Source organism: Gopherus flavomarginatus, chromosome 2 (genome assembly GCF_025201925.1).
Source record: "Gopherus flavomarginatus isolate rGopFla2 chromosome 2, rGopFla2.mat.asm, whole genome shotgun sequence".
NCBI lineage: Eukaryota > Metazoa > Chordata > Testudines > Testudinidae > Gopherus > Gopherus flavomarginatus.
Window position 1 is genome coordinate 300,477,959 of NC_066618.1, and position 19,367 is coordinate 300,497,325.

Sequence of the window (19,367 nt, forward strand, 5' to 3'; positions counted from 1 at the left end):
TTCAATATCTTCATTAACGATCTGGAGGATGGTGTGGACTGCACCCTCAGCAAGTTTGCAGATGACACTAAACTGGGAGGAGTGGTAGATACGCTGGAGGGTAGGAATAGGATACAGAGGGACCTAGACAAATTAGAGGACTGGGCCAAAAGAAACCTGAGGAGGTTCAACATGGACAAGTGCAGAGTCCTGCACTTAGGACGGAAGAATCCCATGCATTGCTACAGACTAGGGACCGAGTGGCTAGGCAGCAGTTCTGCAGAAAAGGACCTAGGGGTTACAGTGGACGAGAAGCTGGATATGAGTCAACAGTGTGCCCTTGTTGCCAAGAAGGCTAATGGCATTTTGGACTGTATAAGTAGGGGCATTGCCAGCAGATCGAGGGACGTGGTCATTCTCCTGTATTTGGCATTGGTGAGGCCCCATCTGGAGTACTGTGTCCAGTTTTGGGCCCCGCACTACAAGAAGGATGTGGAAAAATTGGAAAGAGTCCAGCGGAGGGCAACAAAAATGATTAGGGGGCTGGAGCACATGACTTTTGAGGAGAGGCTGAGGGAACTGGGATTGTTTAGTCTGCAGAAGAGAAGAATGAGGGGGAATTTGATAGCTGCTTTCAACTACCTGAAAGGGGGTTCCAAAGAGGATGGAGCTCGGCTCTTCTCAGTGGTGGCAGATGAGAAAACAAGAAGCAATGGTCTCAAATTGCAGTGGGGGAGGTCTAGGTTGGATATTAGGAAACACTATTTCCCTAGGAGGGTGGTGAAGCAATGGAATGGGTTCCCTAGGGAGGTGGTGGAATCTCCTTCCTTAGAGGTTTTTAAGGTCAGGCTTGACAAAGCCCTGGCTGGGATAATTTAGTTGGGATTAGCCCTGCTTTGAGCAGGGTGTTGGACTAGATACCTCCTGAGGTCCCTTCCAACCCTGAGATTCGCTGATTCTATGACCCTGGTTTGGGTTTACCCAAGTCCCTTTCCCAGGAGCCATGCTTGGGCCAGTCCCACTTTTCATACCTGGACCTACTGTCCACAAACTCATCTGCCAACCAGCCTGCACTGCTCTGCTCCTTAGGCTGCCTGCCCACTAGCCACGTTTGAAGCTCATGGAGACAGATCTCAGAGTTGTTCCAATCCAGCCAGGATACAAATCCTCCAGCGTGGTGACCCCTGCTCACTCCCCTACTGCCTTTGCAGAGAGACTCTCCCATCAGGGTGGTGGCTTCCATGCAGGTCACACCCTGGGACTTTTGCACACCCCGACACGTTTTCCGGTGACCCTCAGGTGTCAATTGAAATGTAAGCAGCACAGCCTGTTTGATCTGTTCATGTTCCCCAGTCTCCACTTCGTCCATCTGGCCAGGCACCTTCAGGGCTTTGAGACCGAGGAAGAGGGTGAGACAGAGGAGCCAGTCCGCAGGGTCAGCCTGGTTCAGATCACAAGCCTTCTCACAGGCAGAGCCGTAGGGCTCTGTAGCCCCTCCCCCTAAACTGGGGCAACAATTTGGTATCTGGGCTCTCTGCAGAATGGGCCTCCCAGGGTCTTTCCCCACTTACCCCTCAGTGGGTCCTCTTGCCCCTCTGCGCCTCCAGCTCCCGCTTTCACGGCTTCTTGCAATCCACTAGCTGCTTTGCTCTCGGCTCCAGCTTCCACCCCTTCAAATCTATCCATGGGGAACCAGGTTGTGACGATCCCGTGCTTGGCACGGAACTGGGTCTGGAGGACACCCTGCCGCTGCCTCTGTCACACTCGGGCCCTCCTGGAGCCCGCTTAGGTCTGGAACCTGCTTCTTGGCCTGATCATCCTTCTCCAGCCGTGCAATCAGCTGCACTTTGTTCAGCTTCCCAAGGGGTAGCCCCGTCTCCCTGCACAGGTTTGTGACGTTCTTCTCGGGGAGGCGGTTACACGCCATGTTCTTGCTGTTTCCTTTTACTCCCTTCGCTTTACTGCTGCACGTCACATTGTAAAATACTTCTTGTGAATTCAGCACCCCACCCCTGCCACCACCTGTCACAGAGCCACAGGAGTGGTGCTGTGCCCGAGCTTTGCAGCAGTCTCTGGGAGGACCCCTCTGGGACATTGCAGTCTATATGAGTTTATAAAAATATGCTAATGAGTGAATGTAATGTAACTGGAATATGCTTCATGCAAAAGGTCTCTTGTAAGGTATCATTACAAAGTATATAATCTACTGAGTGTGGTCATCCTGTTTGTACAAATGTGCCACTCTTGTATCTGAAACTAGAAATACGAAATATAACTCTGAGGGCCTATTGTAATTATGCAAAGTGTGGGCCATTAATGGTGCTTTGGAATCTTGATGACTCCCATTAACCAGGACAGTTGTCTGCAGGTGGGTGTGTTGTACCTGTAAGTCTCCCTGTAGACGTGTGTGCTGGTAAGTGGGCAATGAAGTCTTGCAGTGACATGTGATCATGTCACCTGAATGGAATCCATCTTTAACCCAGAGTCTTTCCATTGAGAAGGGGGGGTGAGAACCCAGAGAGGGACAAAGGATCTCCACCTTATGCAAAAGATATATACAGGGGTGGAACAGACCAAAGGCAGAGAGGAGCCATCATGAGGAATCCCCTAGCTACCACCTGAGCTGGGACAAGAGCTGTACCAGGGGAAGGAATTGTGCCCAGGCCTGGAAGGGGTCCAGTCTGAGGAAAAACTTACTGAAGCATCTCTGAGGGTGAGATTATCTGTATTGAGTTTGATTAGACATAGATTTGTGTGTTTTATTTTATTTTGCTTGGTGACTTACTTTGTTCTGTCTGTTACTACTTGGAACCACTTAAATCCTACTGTCTGTATTTAATAAAATCACTTTTTACTTATTAATTAACTCAGAGTATGAATACCTCCGGGGGGGGGGGGGGGTAAACAGCCATGCATATCTCACTATCAGTGTTATAGAGGGTGAACAATTCATGAGTTTAGCCTGCATAAGCTTTATACAGGGTCAAACGGATTTATATGGGTTTAGTTCCCGTTGGGAGTTGGGCATCTGAGTGTTAAAGACAAGAACGCTTCTGTGACCTGCTTTCAGGTGAGCCTGCAGCTGTTAGGGGATGTGGTTCAGACCTGGGGCTGGGTTTGCAGCGGGATAGCGAGTCTGACTCAAACCAGGCAAGGCACAGAAGTCCTAAGCTGGCGGGGCAGGAAGGCAGGGGCAGAGGTGATCTTGGCACATCAGGTGGTAGCTCCCAAGGGGGGTTCTGTGATCCAACCCGTCACACCCTCCACCATACCAGACCCACGGGGGGGGGGGGTGCTCACTCCTCCTCTAGGATAAGCCATGCAGCTTCACCGCCTCCCTAGACTGGACCTCTGGGCCTGCAGCCCCCTGCTTCCCATGGTGAGCTCCATTCGGCAAGTCCCACAGAGACAGATCCTGAGGGAGACCCGTGCATCTCCTCTACCAGCATCTTCCGGGCCTCTCAGCCAGCATTGTCAATACAGAGGGGTTTGTTCGCGGGCTGGCACATGGCACAGGAAGATCCTGGTTAGCCCAGAGAAATGAAGGCTAAAGCCCAGTCCATTCTGAGTAGGCAGAGCCCAGCCAAGCTGTAGTAGCCCCCATGTTCAAATTCTGCCTGTCCCTCTGTCTGATCTCCTTCATCAGACCCCCCAGTGTGGGTCCCCCTGCATACTTCCCAGAGCCAGCCTTTAATGGCCGCTTCCCCTGTTGGGGAGGGGGGTGCAAACTATATCTCTTTGAGTCCGTGGTTGGTAGTTGTCCATCTGCCATTGTCTTCTCAAGAGCTCCATGGATATGGGATCTAAGAGCTCAGACATCTGGACCCCATCCACCCCTGCGTCTGAGCCTGTCCTGAGAGCCAGCAGTCCCCTTTCAGTCACTGGGCAACAATGCAGCACGGAGGGGAAAGTGAGGCATGCGTAGGCTTCATAAAAATATTACAGAAAATTCCCAGTTCATCTCAGGTGCTCTCCAGCCAGGGCCCCTCAAGAGAGCCATGGGACTGGGGTTGGGGGCTAGGTGGTGAGCCAGGTAGGCAGGCAATAATGCATCGTCCCAGCTCCGTCATACTGGGTGGGCGGGGGCAGCAGGGTCAGGAAGGAGGCCCAGCCTGGGAGTAAAGTGTTGGTGGAAGATCACCGAGGCAGCTTGTATTCCTGGGGTGCCACGTGGCTGTGGCACTAGCTGTTGTGTACCAATACTCCTAGCCCCAGCCAGGGCATTCCCAGAGCAAGCCCTGCCCCCGCCCTGTACTGAGCACCGCAGAGGGCACTCAGGCTGCTGAGTGCTGTGGGGCTACAGGGGAGGCAGTGAGGGTGGGAGATGGGAGGCAGCCCCTCCTGCTGCCTTGCCACAGATGCAGGACTGAGATCACCCCCATCTAAGGGTCAGTGGCCCTAAAAAAGGCTGGGTCAGCTCCTTTGTGTCCCCAGCAGTCCTTGCCAAGGCACTGAAATATAACCTGGGGTCCTGGCACAGCTGGATGGGTGCACTCATCTTCCTCCCCGTGGGCTGGGCTGGGCTTTGCTACCCAGGCAGCTTCCCCGCAGGAGACGAGAAGGCCCGTGGCGGCCAGGATCCCTGTGACCTGTCCTTTGTATTGCTTGCACCTGGGCCTAAAATGCTGCCAGACTGGAGAACTCCACTGCCTGACGTAGGCCAGCGCCCGGGGCACCTCCCTGCCTCAGGGCCGTGACAAAACAAGGAGCCAGGGCGAGCGGTGGCACAATCGGCCCCTTACCCAGCCAGTGCCTGGCCAGCAGGAAGAGCCCCGGGTCACAGATCTTTGTTCGCCCTGGGGTTTGTGGGAGGGCGCAGGACGCGAGGGAGCTCTGGGTGCAGCTGGTGGTAGATGTCTTTGGTTTCCTCCCCACAAATGTGCCTTGTCTCATGGATCCTCAGGCTCAGTGCCGGGCTCGGAGGAACCTCTTCAGGCAGTCTGTTACCACACACACCCCATGTCTCCTCTTCTGCCCCAAGAGGAGACTGAACCCTTTCTCCCATGAAGCAGCAATGCAAGGACAGGGGAAACTGAGGCACACATAGGCTTCATTAAATGTTACGAAGAATTCCCACTTTGGAAACAGCCACGTGAGGCCGCGAGAGAGGAAAGCAGAGCCAGGAGGGTGTCAGCTGCAGGCCATGGCTCAGGACAGCCATCGGTGTGGTCCAGCACCCCGCTTCATACACCCCCAGGCAAAGCTGCTGGAAATCAGCAGCTGAGGGGGGTGAGCCATTTAAAGAAAGAAAAGGAGCCGTTCTGAGGGGGAGGGATTGGCAAATGCACCAAGCTGAGGGAGGGGAGGGGACAGGGCACCTGGCGGGCCTGGCTTCACATCCTGCTCTTAGCTGGAAGCTGACAATGGGGGATGGTCATGGGCCAGCCCAAATGGAGGGGTGTGTGGGGGGTCTCAGCTTAGTCCCAAGGGACAGGGGCTCCTTCGCAGAGCTGTAATACCAGCTCCAGCAACTGACAATCTGCCCCCAGACGGGACCAGCCCCAGCACTGGGGCAGCAGGGAGTGCCCCTGATGAACGGTGTGTGTCTGTGTAACCCAGGACTAGCCCAGCGCGGGGGTGGGAGGGGTCAGGCCCCAGCGACCAAGCAGAGCTGGTGCAGACCCGGGACCCTGCATTATGTCTCCAGAAAATAAAGCAGGGGAAGGGAAACTTGGCCTGAGTCACTAAAGCAGGACGTGGCGCTGTCACAGGGCGCCAGGGCCACTGTTGTTTCCAGCAGGAGGGGCCTGCCCTGCCATACGAATTTCATCACACTGCAGAAGTGTCCATGCCCCTGTTGAGCCCAGATTCAGCTCCTGCTTGTTGCTGGCCTCCTTTGGGCCCTGAGTCCTGCTTTGAGCAACTGACGAGAGAGATCCAGGTGGATACAGAATTACAGCCGAAAAGTACCGCGGAAGAGCAAAGCCGAGCACTCCGGAGTGAGGAAGCGCCAGCAGTCAGGTTGCCAGTGCCACAGCTGGGAACACTGGCGTCATAGAACCATAGGCTCAGAGAACCTCAGGGCTGGAAGGGCCCTCAGGAGGTCTCTAGTCCCACCCCCTGCTCAAAGCAGGACCAAGCCCAGCTACATGCACCACACACCAGCTCCGTGACAGAGGCAGAATCCAGTTCTCCACAGCTGCATTTAACTGCCTCTGGTGTGGGACTCCCTTTCCCCCTCTGCCTTGTTCAATATGCACCTCCCAATGGCTGCAATGGATGAGGCAGGGCCCCCCCAGACACCAGCCTCCTTCCCGCACAGCAGGAGCAGCTTAGCTCTTTCGCTTGTGCACTGAAATAGCCCCATCTCTGGAGTATCTGGGCACCCTCCCAAGCGTTAATGTACTGAAATACGATTGAATTTCAGTGCCATGTTACATCTGGAGGTACAGAGAGACTCAGTGTCCCAGGTCACACAAGCGCACAGCAGAGCAGCGATCTGAACCCAGGATGGTAGATGAGTCCCATCCTCCCTTTCTCCTGCCCGCCTGTGCGCTGAATGGGGCACGGTCTCATGGACAGTCAAGTCTGCGAGGTACAATTCACATCATGCAGCTGCACGAGCAACCAGCATTTCTTCATTTGTGAGTGCTCGAAAAAAACCCGCCCAAGACAAACAAAATCCACACAAATTCCACCACGTAGCATCGTATTGATACCCACATGGGTGATCAGCAGGGCTGGACCCTTTAGATCCACCACCCAGACCTGCTAATGGAGTAAATGACAGCAGTAGTAGGTTGTCATCCGTTATGTGGCTCAGCACTGCAGGAGGAACGAGCCACACTTTGCCAGTGGGCTTCACAACTATTGGCAGACAGCAGAGGAAAGGTGAGACTCAGAGCACCTGGTTCCATTCCAGGCTCTGGGGAGCAGTGGAAGTGTTTCCTAGTGGTTACAGACACTGCTCCTCATGGCCTGTACCCATCCCAGTCTTCCTCATCACTGGCTCTTGTCCCAGTTCGTGCCCCCACCACATTCCAGCCATGCTATTCCATCACCCCCTCTGCCTGCACCCCTGCAGGTGAAGCAGTGAGCACAGCAGAGACAGTCCCCCTGCTCTCCGTTCTGACACACTGAGCTGCAAGGGACACGCTCAGCCCCTCCATCCCTGGGCTGGAGCCTGCTTCGTGCGTGCGGGCAGGAGCTGTGAAGGGAGTGGGACAGCCTGTGCTCACTGCAGACAGAGCTGACTCTGTGGAGAATTTAGCTGCTAACCTTTAACTCAGCTCCACTAAGTCTGTTCAAACTGATTTTTCAAAAGCTTATAACATGGCCAGATTTGGGCAGATTTTCTGGGGGGTGGCAAAAAGCACCTCCCTGATAGCAAGGCCAAATTCCACAACCCTGCACCCAAGCCCGCAGATGCAAAAGCTTCTCAGTGAAATGGTTGGAAGAATTTTTGAAGCCTGAGCAGAACAATGCACATTTTTCCTTCCAGGAGTCATGTGAGGTTCTCAGTGGAGGGCTCTCCCCTGGAGTCAGTGCTAGCCCCACTGTGGGGCTGGGGGGTTCTATGCTGCCAGCGGCACCATCCCTCAGAGAAAGATGAGAAATTGAAGTGTCAACCACTGATAACCACTAAAGATCCTTCGGGTGCTTTCCCCGCCAAGACATGGGTTGTCAACTCCACTGTCAGAGCCACATTCCAATTCGGGAGGTTTCTTTCTGTCTTCCTGCCTCCTCCTCTGCTGCTGTGGTTAGAGACCAGTTATCTCTGATTCCTCTTAACCCCCCACCCCAGAAGTGGCTGCATGTCAGCTGCCGATGATGTGATCCCAGTGTAAAACATCTGCAAGGCACTTTGGGCCTCTGCTGGCTAACAGGCACTGTAGCACCTTGTCCTTCATGGGGCGCACAGGCAGCCCTGCCACGCTCTGGAGAGGCTAGAAGAGGTCAAAGGAGGCAGTACACCATGGAGTGGCTCATGACATTGTGAGAACTCTGGGGCGCTGATTTAGCCTCTCATTCCTTCCCTTCCTGTGCACGGTTTGGGCGAATACTTGATGCTGACGGAAACACGGCTCTGATTCGCTGCCACTGGGGCTCTGGAGAGAAGTTCAGGGTATGCATGCACCTCTAGAGAGAGCAGCTCCGAGCCAGCCCGGCTCCTAGAGACCAGCCGGCGTTGCCATGTGCAGTGTGGGGTTGTTAGGGGCAGATGTCAATCCAGTCCCTGGTGGGCAAGTGACTGCACCACCAAAGCCACCACCATGCAGTGGGCTCCTATCAACACCTTTGCTGAAGAAAGTCAAAGGACCAAACAGGCCGTGGAGACTGAATGAGACTTTCCAGCCACCTACGGGGACCCCTCCAGGCCATAGCTGAGGGCCAGTGTGGGAAAAACTCCCCCTGCCATTGACCTGTGAATAAACAGAGGTCTTTAGTCTGCAGGGCTGTCAAGCCAGCAGCTTCCGCAGGATACCTGGAGCAGATCCCCTGCTGCCAAGATTCCCTCTGCTTAGAACATGGCTCAGCCGATGGCCACATCCAGTTCTACCTGCCCAGGAAATACCAGGCCCAGCATATGCTGGGAGAGTGAGTCCTGGCTTATTCCTAGGCCAGCCTGCGCCCGCAGTTGACTGACTCCTGGCTATGCAATGAAAGGCCCAGATGTCCAACAGCTCGGCCCCTGATTGTCCCCAGGCACTGCGCAGTTGCCTGGTTTTGCACCATCCCTTTCCCATCACTCACTCCAGACCCTTGTTAGTGCTGCAGATATTGTGAAGGGAGAGGATGAGACAGGTGATCCCATGACTGCCCACTTCAGGGTTCTTGAACCTTCCTCTGGGGCTGGTGCAGGACACTGGTCTAGTTGGACCTGGGTTCTGATCCCGACTGCCAGTGCCTGGGTTCCTTGAGCAGGCACCCTCTATGGGAGATCTACTGAGGCACTGCTTAGCGCCACGCCAGCCTCAGAGACTTCTCTCAGGCCCCTGGCACTGGAAGAGAACAATGAGACAGACAAGGGTCTGGTCTATCTCTGAAGAAGGAGTTAGAGCCCTTGTGATATTTGCTATCATAAGGCCAGTTTTAATTTCCGTTTTCCTGGTACCCCTCCCCATTCGCCCAGCCACTGACACAGCAATGGCTGTGCTGGAGCAGAAGAGTGATGCCCCTCTTCATGGCAAGGCAGGGTGCGGCAGGCTGCCTCCACAGCTGTGGTCCGCTTTGTCTTCAGGACTCAACCCACTGACCAGGTCATGTTCAGTCTCACCCTGTCTGAGTGTCCCATGGAACAATAGTCCGAAGACCTTATGCCACGTCTGCAGCCCGACCCCAGGTTCAATGGCCCTCACACTGCTCATCTCAGGGGGCTTTCACCCCACCTTTCTTGGTGGCCGGTAGGAGAACCTTGGCCTTCGCTCTGCTTCGGGTCCCAGCTAAGGGACCCTGTAGCTGGCAGCTAAGGTCTGCTCCCTCAGCCTCCTCTCTGCCTCCCTGGACCACTTCCTCCCTCAGCCTGTCATTCCTCCAGCCCCTTCCTGGCTTGCTCCTCCAGACTGGTCACCCCTTCCTGGGCTCCACAGAGTTCTTTCCAGTCCTTGGACTGAGCAACACCTCCCAGAGCTTTCTCCCTGGAGACCCAGCTCCCATCTGATTCACTCCAGGCTCTCTGTGCCCCTCTCTCTCCCAGAACCTGCGCCCCCAGGGTACTGCCCTGGGGTCTGGCCCTTTGATCAAGCCTCACCACAGGATCTTTCTCTGCTCCTGCCCTCACTGTCTCTCCTAGTCTTTTGCCAGTGCTACCTTCTCAGGAGAAGGTCTGTGGTCACCCTGGCCTTTCCACCTCCCCTGAAGTTCCTCAGTCACTTCCATCCCCCAGGCTGAGATGCCTCCTTAAATCAGCCACCGAGCTCTGCCCCAAGTTAGCTTCACCCACCCATTAGGTGCAGCCAAGTGCATTCATTTCTCTCTGACTCCAGTTGACTCTTTTTCTGCAGAGTGGGGTCTGCAGCGCATCCCAGTATGCATGTGTCTCCCAGGGGATCCCCATAAAAGCCACCAGGGGATGAGGAACATTTCAACCCTTCTCTCCCTCCTTTGTGTTGATTCGTTGTGTGAGCTGCATTTGTAGCTATCTTTGCAGGTCACCAGCACACACAATGAATACTCTGTGTTACGTCTGAAAGATTGTTGTTTAGGGAAACTCCGGATGCTGCTGAAGGGAGTCCTGGCTGATGCTGAGGCTCGTATGGAGAGCTCAGAGCTGCCACGCTGAGATGAGTGCCCCCAGACCAATGACTAGTTCGTTGCAATAGCTGTTGTGAATGGAGAGGAGAGACTCTGCCCAGAGACACATCCCCACTGTGGTCCCCACCAGTACAGCTCAGTGCTCCTGCTAGCAAGAAACTGTGGCCATCAGCAGCAAAGCAGCAGCTCTGTCTGGGGCAGAGCCTGTCAGCAGGTATAACCAGCAGAGCTGCTGGTCTCTAGCAGAGTGACACTGATTTATGGCAGCCAGGGTCCTGGTCTGCTGAGGGGAATAGCAGAAGTTTGCTGAGTCTGCCACCTGCAATGAATTCCATGTAAATCTCTGCTATGACCCTACAATGTGTTTTCCATCCCTCAGTATGAGCAGAACTCTGCTCTCCTGGAAATCCATGGAAAATTCATGCCGATAGGGATTGGATAATCAAACCTCGGCTTCTAGCTGACAATGCACCTGGGAACTATCTCCACCATTCACCCAGCAATAAGAACCGCCCTGTCTTTAGCCTGGAGCTGCCATCCACAGGGTCAGAGTCACAGAAGAGCATGGCTCCCAGGACCTGGTTGCCAACAGAGTCTTCCAAAAATCTGTCCCCTAAAGACTACAGCTCCCAGCATGCAATACTCCATCTCCAGCTGAGCAGTGGGCCACAGCGGTGGCTGGAACCTGTTGCCCTGTGAGCTGCACTGCAGTGTTCCCGGTAAAAGCAGCTCCGCTCTCCATCAGCCAGTGCTGGGACTAGGGCTCCCACAATAGCTCGGGGAGAAAGGGGCTCACAGGATCTGCTGCTCTGCCCACTTCCCCTATTTCAAATTCACACTGCGCATTGCTGCGTGGTGAGGACTGCCTGCAAGGCACTGGACTGTGGGCTCCCAGGCCTGGTCTACCCTTAAAGATTTGATGGAGCTAGCGACGTCTCTCAGGGCTGGGGAAGGTTTGCACCCGAAGTGCTGTGGCTTGGCTGTCCTAACTCCTGGGCCAGATCCATCTAGGGCAACTGAAGAATCCTCCATCAACCCAGCTCCTGCCTCTCGGAAAGGTGGACTGATTCCATTGAAGGGAAACCTCTTCAGTCAATGTAGGAAGTGTCTACACTACCGATGGGCGGCGAGCTACATGGGCCCATGGGCCCTGTGCTCCACCACTGTTTAGGAATGTGGGCCTGTGTCATAACTTAGTCCCAGATTTGGACCTTAGCGTCCAAAATATGGGTGTTAGCATGAAAACCTCCAAGCTTAGTTACCAGCTTGGACCTGGTACTGCTGCCACCACCCAAAAATTTAAAGTGTTTTGGGGCACTCTGGTCCCCCCAAAAACCTTCCCTGGGGACCCCAAGACCCAAATCCCTTGAGTCTCACAGCAAAGGGAAATAAACCTTTTCCCTTCCCCCCCCAGGTGCTCCTGGAGAGAGACACAGAAGCAACCTCTGTGAATCTAAGCAGAGGGAGTCCACCCTCTCTAATTCCAGTCCTGGAAACAAAAGCACTTCCCTCTTCACCCAGAGGGAATGCAAAGTCAGGCTAGTAAATCTAACACACACAGATTTCCCTCTGACTTCTTCCTCCCACCAATTCCCTGGTGAGCACAGACTCAATTCCCTGGAGTTCCTCACTAAAGAAAAACTCCAACAGGTCTTAAAAGAAAGCTTTATATAAAAAAGAAAGAAAAATACGTACAAATGGTCTCTCTGTATTAAGGTGACAAATACAGGGTCAATTGCTTAAAAGAAATATGAATAAACAGCCTTATCCAAAAAGAATACAATTTAAAGCACTCCAGCAACTATATCCATGTAAATACAAAGAAAACAATAGAAACCTTACTGTCTTACTATATTTGTACTCACAACTTGTAAACAGAAGATTAGAAAGCAGGAAATAGAAATCCCCTCATAGCCGAGAGAGTGCAAGCAGAAGACCCAGAACAGAAGACTCACACACAAAAAACCCTCCACCCAGAGTTGAAAAAATCCTGTTTCCTGATTGGTCCTCTGGTCAGGTGCTTCAGGTGAAAGAGGCATTAACCCTTAGCTATCTGTTTATGACAGCCTGGCTCCACCAATGTTTGGGCTTTGGGGGCCCTGTGCTTCAGGGGGATGTGGGGTCCAGGGTGGCCTGAGGGGCTAACAGGGGTCTCCACCCCCTCCCCGTCCCACTGGCTCCCGGGGTCACTCGGAGGAGGGGGCAGAAGCTGGAAAGAGGTGAGGCAGGGTGTGGGGGAAGAAGTGGAATGGGGGCAGGGAGGGAGCAGAGCAGGGGCGGGCTGGGGCCAGGTTGCTCTCTGAAGCATGAGGTCCCCGAAGGCATGTGGCACAGGTGGTTGCCCTGGTCTGTCCTATGGACAGGATGGCTCTGGGTCCAGGGCAGCCATGGGGGCTTAGTGGAGGGCCTGGCGCCGGCAGCAGCAAGCGACCTGGCCCCAGCCCACCTCTGCTTTTCCCCCTCCCCACCCCCATTCACCCCTTCCCCCAAGCCCCTGCCCCCACCCCCACCTCTTTCTGGCTTCTGCCCCCTCCCCCGAGCAACACTGGGATCTGGTGGGTGGAGGGGAATGAGGTAGGCTGAGGCCAGGTCACTTGCTGCTACTGGTGCCAGGCCCCTCACTACCCCCCAGGTCCCTGTGTCCCCCTGAAGCGCAGGGCCCGGGGCAGTTGCCCCAGTCCTTCCTATGGACAGGACAGCTCTGCTTGGACCCATTCTGGGCACCACCAAAACTTATACAAACCTGGCGCCCAGGGGCACCAGAGCTGCTTTGCTGTAGCTGGGCGGCCATAGTGCAGACATACGTCATGGCGAGGCAGCAGGGACCTGAGTTCCAAAAGCTCTGAGCACCATCAGCACCCACTGAATCTCCAGGGGCTGTGGGGTGCTCCACCTGTCGGGACAGGCCCTGCATGAGCTCGCAGCACCTGCTCCACAGGGAGCATTGGTCTGTCAGGGTTTGTTCCCTTGTCCTACCGATCTGTGAACATTTAAAGCCAGTGGGGGCCATTCTGCTGCCGTCCAGGATGTGACACCAGTTAGCCCAGCTGAGGGCTGGCCTCTTGTTTTCCTGATGGGAACAGCAGGGTCTTCTAGTCTTGCAGGAGGTGGGGAATTCTCTGTGTCTCCTTTTAAAGATTAATTAGCTGATGATGGGACGTGCTTTGAATGCAGCCTGGGCCACATATTTGTTCCCTCTGGTTAGTCCCGGCCTGCTCTGAGGTCTGTGAACACTGACCCTGGGTGGCACCAGAGGATGCAACATCTGGGTGACTCCAGAGCAGGTACACTGCCACCGCCACCCTGCCAGGCTGCTCCCACTGCCTACAGGGGTCTCCTGCTACCACAAAGGTCAGTCTCCTCGGTCCAAACCACCCTCTCTGCAGAACACAACACGTAGGCCCTGACCTGCAGACACTTACACACACGAGTAACGTTACCTTTGTGAGTAGTACCCCTAAGGGCAAGGGCACAACTCACTCGCGTACATGTTTCCAGGAGAGGGGCCTTCGTACCTATGGGGGGGGGGAGTTTGGGGATGTGGACACACCACCCTCAGAAATGGGGCGAGGCCCAACAAACTTGTGTCAGGCAGGCCACCAGACTAGCTCATGGAGACAACGGAGTGTTCCTGACAGCCTGAGCTGACTTCAGAGCCGTGCTCCGTGTGCTGCCCATTGGGCCTGTGCGGGGGCCACTTTCTGTCCCTGTGCTCAGGGTGCAGACTTCAGACAGCAAGGAGAGCTTCAACATGCCCCGGAAAGATCTGTTGCTGGAACAGAAGCAGAATCCCAAATTTCGGTGGATCTAGGGCTGAATACCTGCCTGGGAGACACAAGGAAGCCCAGCTTTCTGACTGCATTTACCACGGCAAGCTCCTGGAATAAAAATCCATGATTAAAATATCGCAGGCAGAACGATACCCCAAGGGGCATTGCTCTTCCTTCTTCTTCGCTGGAGCCCATTTAGTTAACACACTGATTATTTTGTGCAGCCTTTTTATCAGGAGACCAGACTTCAAAAGCTTTTGCTTCAATCCACAGCCTGCTTTCTTCATTTGTTTAGCAGGCTCACTCCCTCCATCTCACCTCACTGGGCCGGGTAGCTGCACTGTAGACACACAGAGGCTGGCACACAAGCCAGCGGGTTTGGGGCTCTGCACAAAATCCAGCCCAGCTCCTTGGTGGGTCAATGCCAGGGTGCAGCAGTTTGTCCTAAACGCCTTTGGCTTTGCCCTGGCTCATTTCTGTTGTCCCCTCTGCTTGTATCACCTTAGTTCCCCTGGCTCTGGCACCATTTGTTTAAATGCCTTTGCTGAATTGCTCTGCCTAAAGGGGACTGCAGGGGTCGGCAGTAGGTGGACTGGGGCGAGATCTGGATCCGGGACACTTTTGAATGGACCCTGGAGTCTTTTTATTTACTTTCTATTATCATGACTGTTGCCATTTTCACGGGAGTCTGGACCTCCAGCGAGAATCTCGGACCTTGACCAGAAGGAAGGACTGCCCTGCCCTGGTCACTGGAATAAGGCGGCAGTTGCTGGGAGGTCCTCGGTCCTGTTCGGGGAAGCAAAACGGGAATGCGCCGGCCGGCCGATAACGTGGGACTCCGGCTCTAAGGGCCCCTCACCACGGTATCTAGGCTCTGGCTGTCACATCACTGGAAGCGCTGCCGGGACCCAGTGCCCGAAGAAAGGGGACCCCCTCCCCAGGATTTCCAAGGCGCTGTCTCTGATCCCCTCCTCTCTGGAGCTGCTGGTTGAGCTGCTGGGGAGGGGAGGGGAGGGGAGGGGGATTGGGGTGAATTGGTCCCAGCTGCACTGGAGTCGCAGAAGCCCTTGGGCCATGGATGGTAATGCAGCTCGAGCTCGGCGGCAGGACCTGACAATAAGGTTAATAACATATTCAAGCACAAGTGCCCTGGCGGAGAAAGGGCTCCTCGGGATGAGGCCAAAATCAAGTGCTTAGAACAGAAAGGAAGTTAACTAAGACCTCCCTCTGGGAGAGGAGCCGTGGTGTCAGGGGGAGGGGCAGGCCAGAGCCACTCGCGGGGGGGAGGAGGGCTGCCTTGCTCTCATTTACACCAGCCTGGGGCTGGCTGGCTGCAAGGAGTCACTCCTGATTTATACCAGGGAGGGGGACCAGACAGCAAATGTGAAAAATCGGACCGGGTGGGGGGTAATAGGAGCCTATATAAAAAAAAGGCCCAACAGTCCGGACTGTCCCTATAAATGCGGGCCATCTGGTCACCCTTATACCAGGGACCATTAGAGCGGCGCCAGAAAGGCCTTAACTGGCCTGCCCAGAGCCAGGCGCTGCTCCCCTGCTCAGCAGACAAAGGCGGCGGGGGTGGGGGGGAAGCAGGGCCATACAAGGAGGCGGGGATGGGCCCGAGGTCAGTGGCACGACCGGGAGCAGAAGCCAGGTCCCCCGAGGTCCCTGTCTCCCCTGCCCCTGCAAAGCTCTGGGCAAAGCCCCGGTCCGGCCAGCGGGCCTCTGGCCACTAGCTCCGGTAGGAGCTGGAGGCAGGGGCGGGTCTGGGCGAGGGAGGGTGTGGCCCAGCCCGGCTGCACAGACCCCCCCGCCCCGCCCCGGGCTGTGGCTCGCACGGATTCCTGGGGAGGGTCTCGGGGGCCGCTGGAGCGCTCGCCTTCCAATCCGAGCCGCGGGAGTGAGAATTAAATGCTAATGAAGCGCTTTGATTTAACAGCAGACAAGACGTTGCAGTGCCGCTTTGCCTCGTGCTCTGTTCTTATGCAAATGAAGGGAGCTTGTAGCTTTCTTCCCCGTTTAGCTGAAATCAGCACTTCTCGGTAGCCGCCCGTGCTCAGTTACTGTACTGACCTGCTTAACGGGCCGCCGAGCCCCGCTGGGGCGCTCTCCCTGGCCGGTCTGCACCGCGCTGCGTCCGGGCAGACGCGCGGGGGCTCGGGGCCCTGGCTGGGGGGCAGCCCGGGGAGCTGGGGGGCTCAGGGGCTGGTGTGTGTGTGTGTCATCCGGGGTGGCTGTGCCTGAGTCTCGCTGGGTGTGTCTGGTGTGGGGTGTGCGCCTGTGCTCGGGTGCCCCGGGTCGTGGCTCTCAGCCGGGCAGACGCGCGGGGGCTCGGGGCCCTGGCTGGGGGGCAGCCTGGGGGGCTCAGGGGCTGGTGTGTGTGTGTGATCCCGGATGGCTCTGCCTGAGTCTCGCTGGGTGTGTCTGGTGTGGGGTGTGCGCCTGTGCTCGGGTGCCCCGGGTCGTGGCTCTCAGCTGGGCAGACGCGCGGGGGCTCGGGGCCCTGGCTGGGGGGCAGCCTGGGGGGCTCAGGGGCTGGTGTGTGTGTGTGATCCGGGATGGCTCTGCCGGAGTCTCGCTGGGTGTGTCTGGTGTGGGGTGTGCGCCTGTGCTCGGGTGCCCCGGGTTGTGGCTCTCAGCCGGGTTGTCGCACCAGGGGCTCGGGGCCCCGCCTGTGTGTTTCCCGGCGCACGTTTGTAGTGTAAATGCGGCTCCCCCGCCCAGCTAGCCTGTTCCGCGCTGATATGTCGAACAGCAGGTGCTCGCTGAGCCCTCCCTGGTGCTTTAAGCCCCTTTCCCCTGGACACTTTCCAGAGCGTGGGCTTCCTTCCCCTCCAGATGCCGCTCCCCGGGCCCAGCCGCCGCCCCGCCGGAGGCTGGGGAGGTCTTAGGAGCCTTGGAAAGGACTCGAGCGGTCTCCGGGGGGGGGGGGGGGTGTTCCCTGCGCCCGGGGGACATTCATGCAGCAAGTTCGTAGTCCGGTCACCAGATCAAACCGAGCAGCCGCTGGAGCCCTGGGGAGAACCGGACCGCGCTGGCGCCAGCTGCGGCGGAGCTCAGGGACAGGGTGTCGGACGCAGCTCGCATGGCCCAGCCGGCGGCTGCAGGAAGCAGCGGTTCTCCTCGGCCAGGAATCTCGGTGCGCCCCCTCCGCGCCCTTCGCTTCAGTCGGGACTCAGTTTCCCGCTCGCTCCCACTCGCGAGACCCTTCAGGCAGCAGCCCCCGGAAGAAGGGGGGCGCGGAGGACCCCCCAGCCGGGCAGTTGGCCAAGAGGGGAGCGGGGATACGATTGACCCCACTGGTAGGAGCCACAGGACGCGCCAGGGTTACAGGGGCCTGGGATCTGCTGCCCTTCAGTGGAGCTGCCGTCAAGGGAGCTGCTGGGGAAACACCCCCCTTAGGGGGGCTCTGCTCCGGTGACATCCCAGGAACGGGCTCAGGGTGGAGCAGGGAACCGGCTCTGGGCCGGGGTCTGGTTTGTACATGACAAGAGAAGTCAGATGTGAGCCCAATTTCAACGCCGATGAAATAAAATCCGGTGCAAAGAATGATCCGTTTTCTGTCTGGCGAAAGAACCTTCCCAGCGAGGCAAGAGTTCGGATTTCACTCGCCGGGTTGTTTGGGGTCAGATTTTCCTCTCCTCTCACCTGCAAATCACATGCACTCGTGTATGTCTGTGTGTGTGTGAAAGAGAGAGAGAGTGTGTGTGTATGTGCGTGTGTGTGAGTGTGTGCGTGCGTGTGTGTGCGTGTGTGAGAGTGAGAGAGAGTGAGTGTGAAAGAGAGTGTGTGTGAGTGTGTGTGAGAAAGAGTATGTGTGTGTAAGTGTGTATGTGAGTGAGTGAGTGTGTGAGTGAGAGAGTCAGTGTGTGTGTGAGAGAGAGAATGAGTGTTTGTATGTGAGTGTGTGTGTGAGAGATTGTGAGTGTGAGTGTGTGTGTGAAAGAGATTGTGTGTGTGTTAGTGTGTGTGTGAGAGAGTGAGTGTGTGTTAGTGTGTATGAGAGAGTGTGTGCGTGTGTGTGAAAGAGAGTGTGTGTGAGTGTGTGAAAGAGAGTGTGTGTGAGTGTGTATATGTGAGTGTGTGTGTGAGAGTGTGAGTGTGTGTGTATGAAAGAGTATGTGTGTGTAAGTGTGTATGTGAGTGAGTGAGTGTGTGAGTGAGAGAGTCAGTGTGTGTGTGAGAGAGAGAATGAGTGTTTGTATGTGAGTGTGTGTGTGAGAGATTGTGAGTGTGAGTGTGTGTGTGAAAGAGATTGTGTGTGTGTTAGTGTGTGTGTGAGAGAGTGAGTGTGTGTTAGTGTGTATGAGAGAGTGTGTGCGTGTGTGTGAAAGAGAGTGTGTGTGAGTGTGTGAAAGAGAGTGTGTGTGAGTGTGTATATGTGAGTGTGTGTGTGAGAGTGTGAGTGTGTGTGTATGAAAGAGTATGTGCATGTTAGTGTGTGTGAGAGAGACAGTGTGAGTGTGTGTGTTTCTGCGTGTGCATGTGAGAGACAGTGTGAGTGTGTGTATGTATGTGTGTGTGTGAGCGTGTGTATGTGAGTGAGCGAGTGTGTGTGTGAGAGTGAGAGTGTGTGTATGTGAATGTGTGTGAAAGAGAGTGTGTGTGTGTGTGAGTGTGGGTGTGTGAGAGAGTGTGAGAGTGTGAGTATGCGCGTGCGTATGTGAGTGTGTGTGCACGCATGTGTGTGTGAAAGAGAGAGTGTGTATGTATGTGTGTGTGAGAGAGACAGTGTGCGCGCGCACGTGTGAGCTTGTGTGCGCGTGCATGTGTGAGAGTGTGTGTGAGTGTTTGTGTATGTGTGAGTGTGGGTGGGTGGATGTGAGAGAGTGAGTGTCAGTGCGTGAGTGTCAGTGTGTTTGTGAGTGTGTGCGTGTGCGTTTGTGTGTGTGTGTGTGAGACGCAGACCCACACATCCAAGCCTAGGTGCAGGCAGATGCACACATCTGTGTGTGCCCCCTGCACCGTTTGCGTGTGGATGGAGAGTGACAAACCGGCAGGTCCCAGCCCCCGGGGGGGACACCGCTCCCCTCTGCTGAAGTCCATGGGGGTGCAGAGAGGCTGGGGGGTCGCTGAAGAGCCCGCCCCGGGGTAGGACAATAGGAGCAGGCCCGTGCCCGGGTGTGTGTTAATTAGGGACATATGTCTCCTAAAGGAATCGGGGGAGGGGGTTCTGCTCCCCTGCGCGCCTCATTAGCATGAGCCGAACGCCATTGGCCCGGAGGACGTGATGTAAGAGGGTGACTTGTAAACTTCAGGCGGCTGCGGATTGTTAGCTTGGTTGCAGTCACATCAATCTGCTGGGGGTAAAGAGGGAGGGTGGAAAATCCGCACAAATGCCCGGCTCCCGAGGCCCTGGGCTTCGCAGCGCGGCTGCTCATTCGAACTCAGGGCAGGGGAGCGGCAGGGATCACACAGAGATTC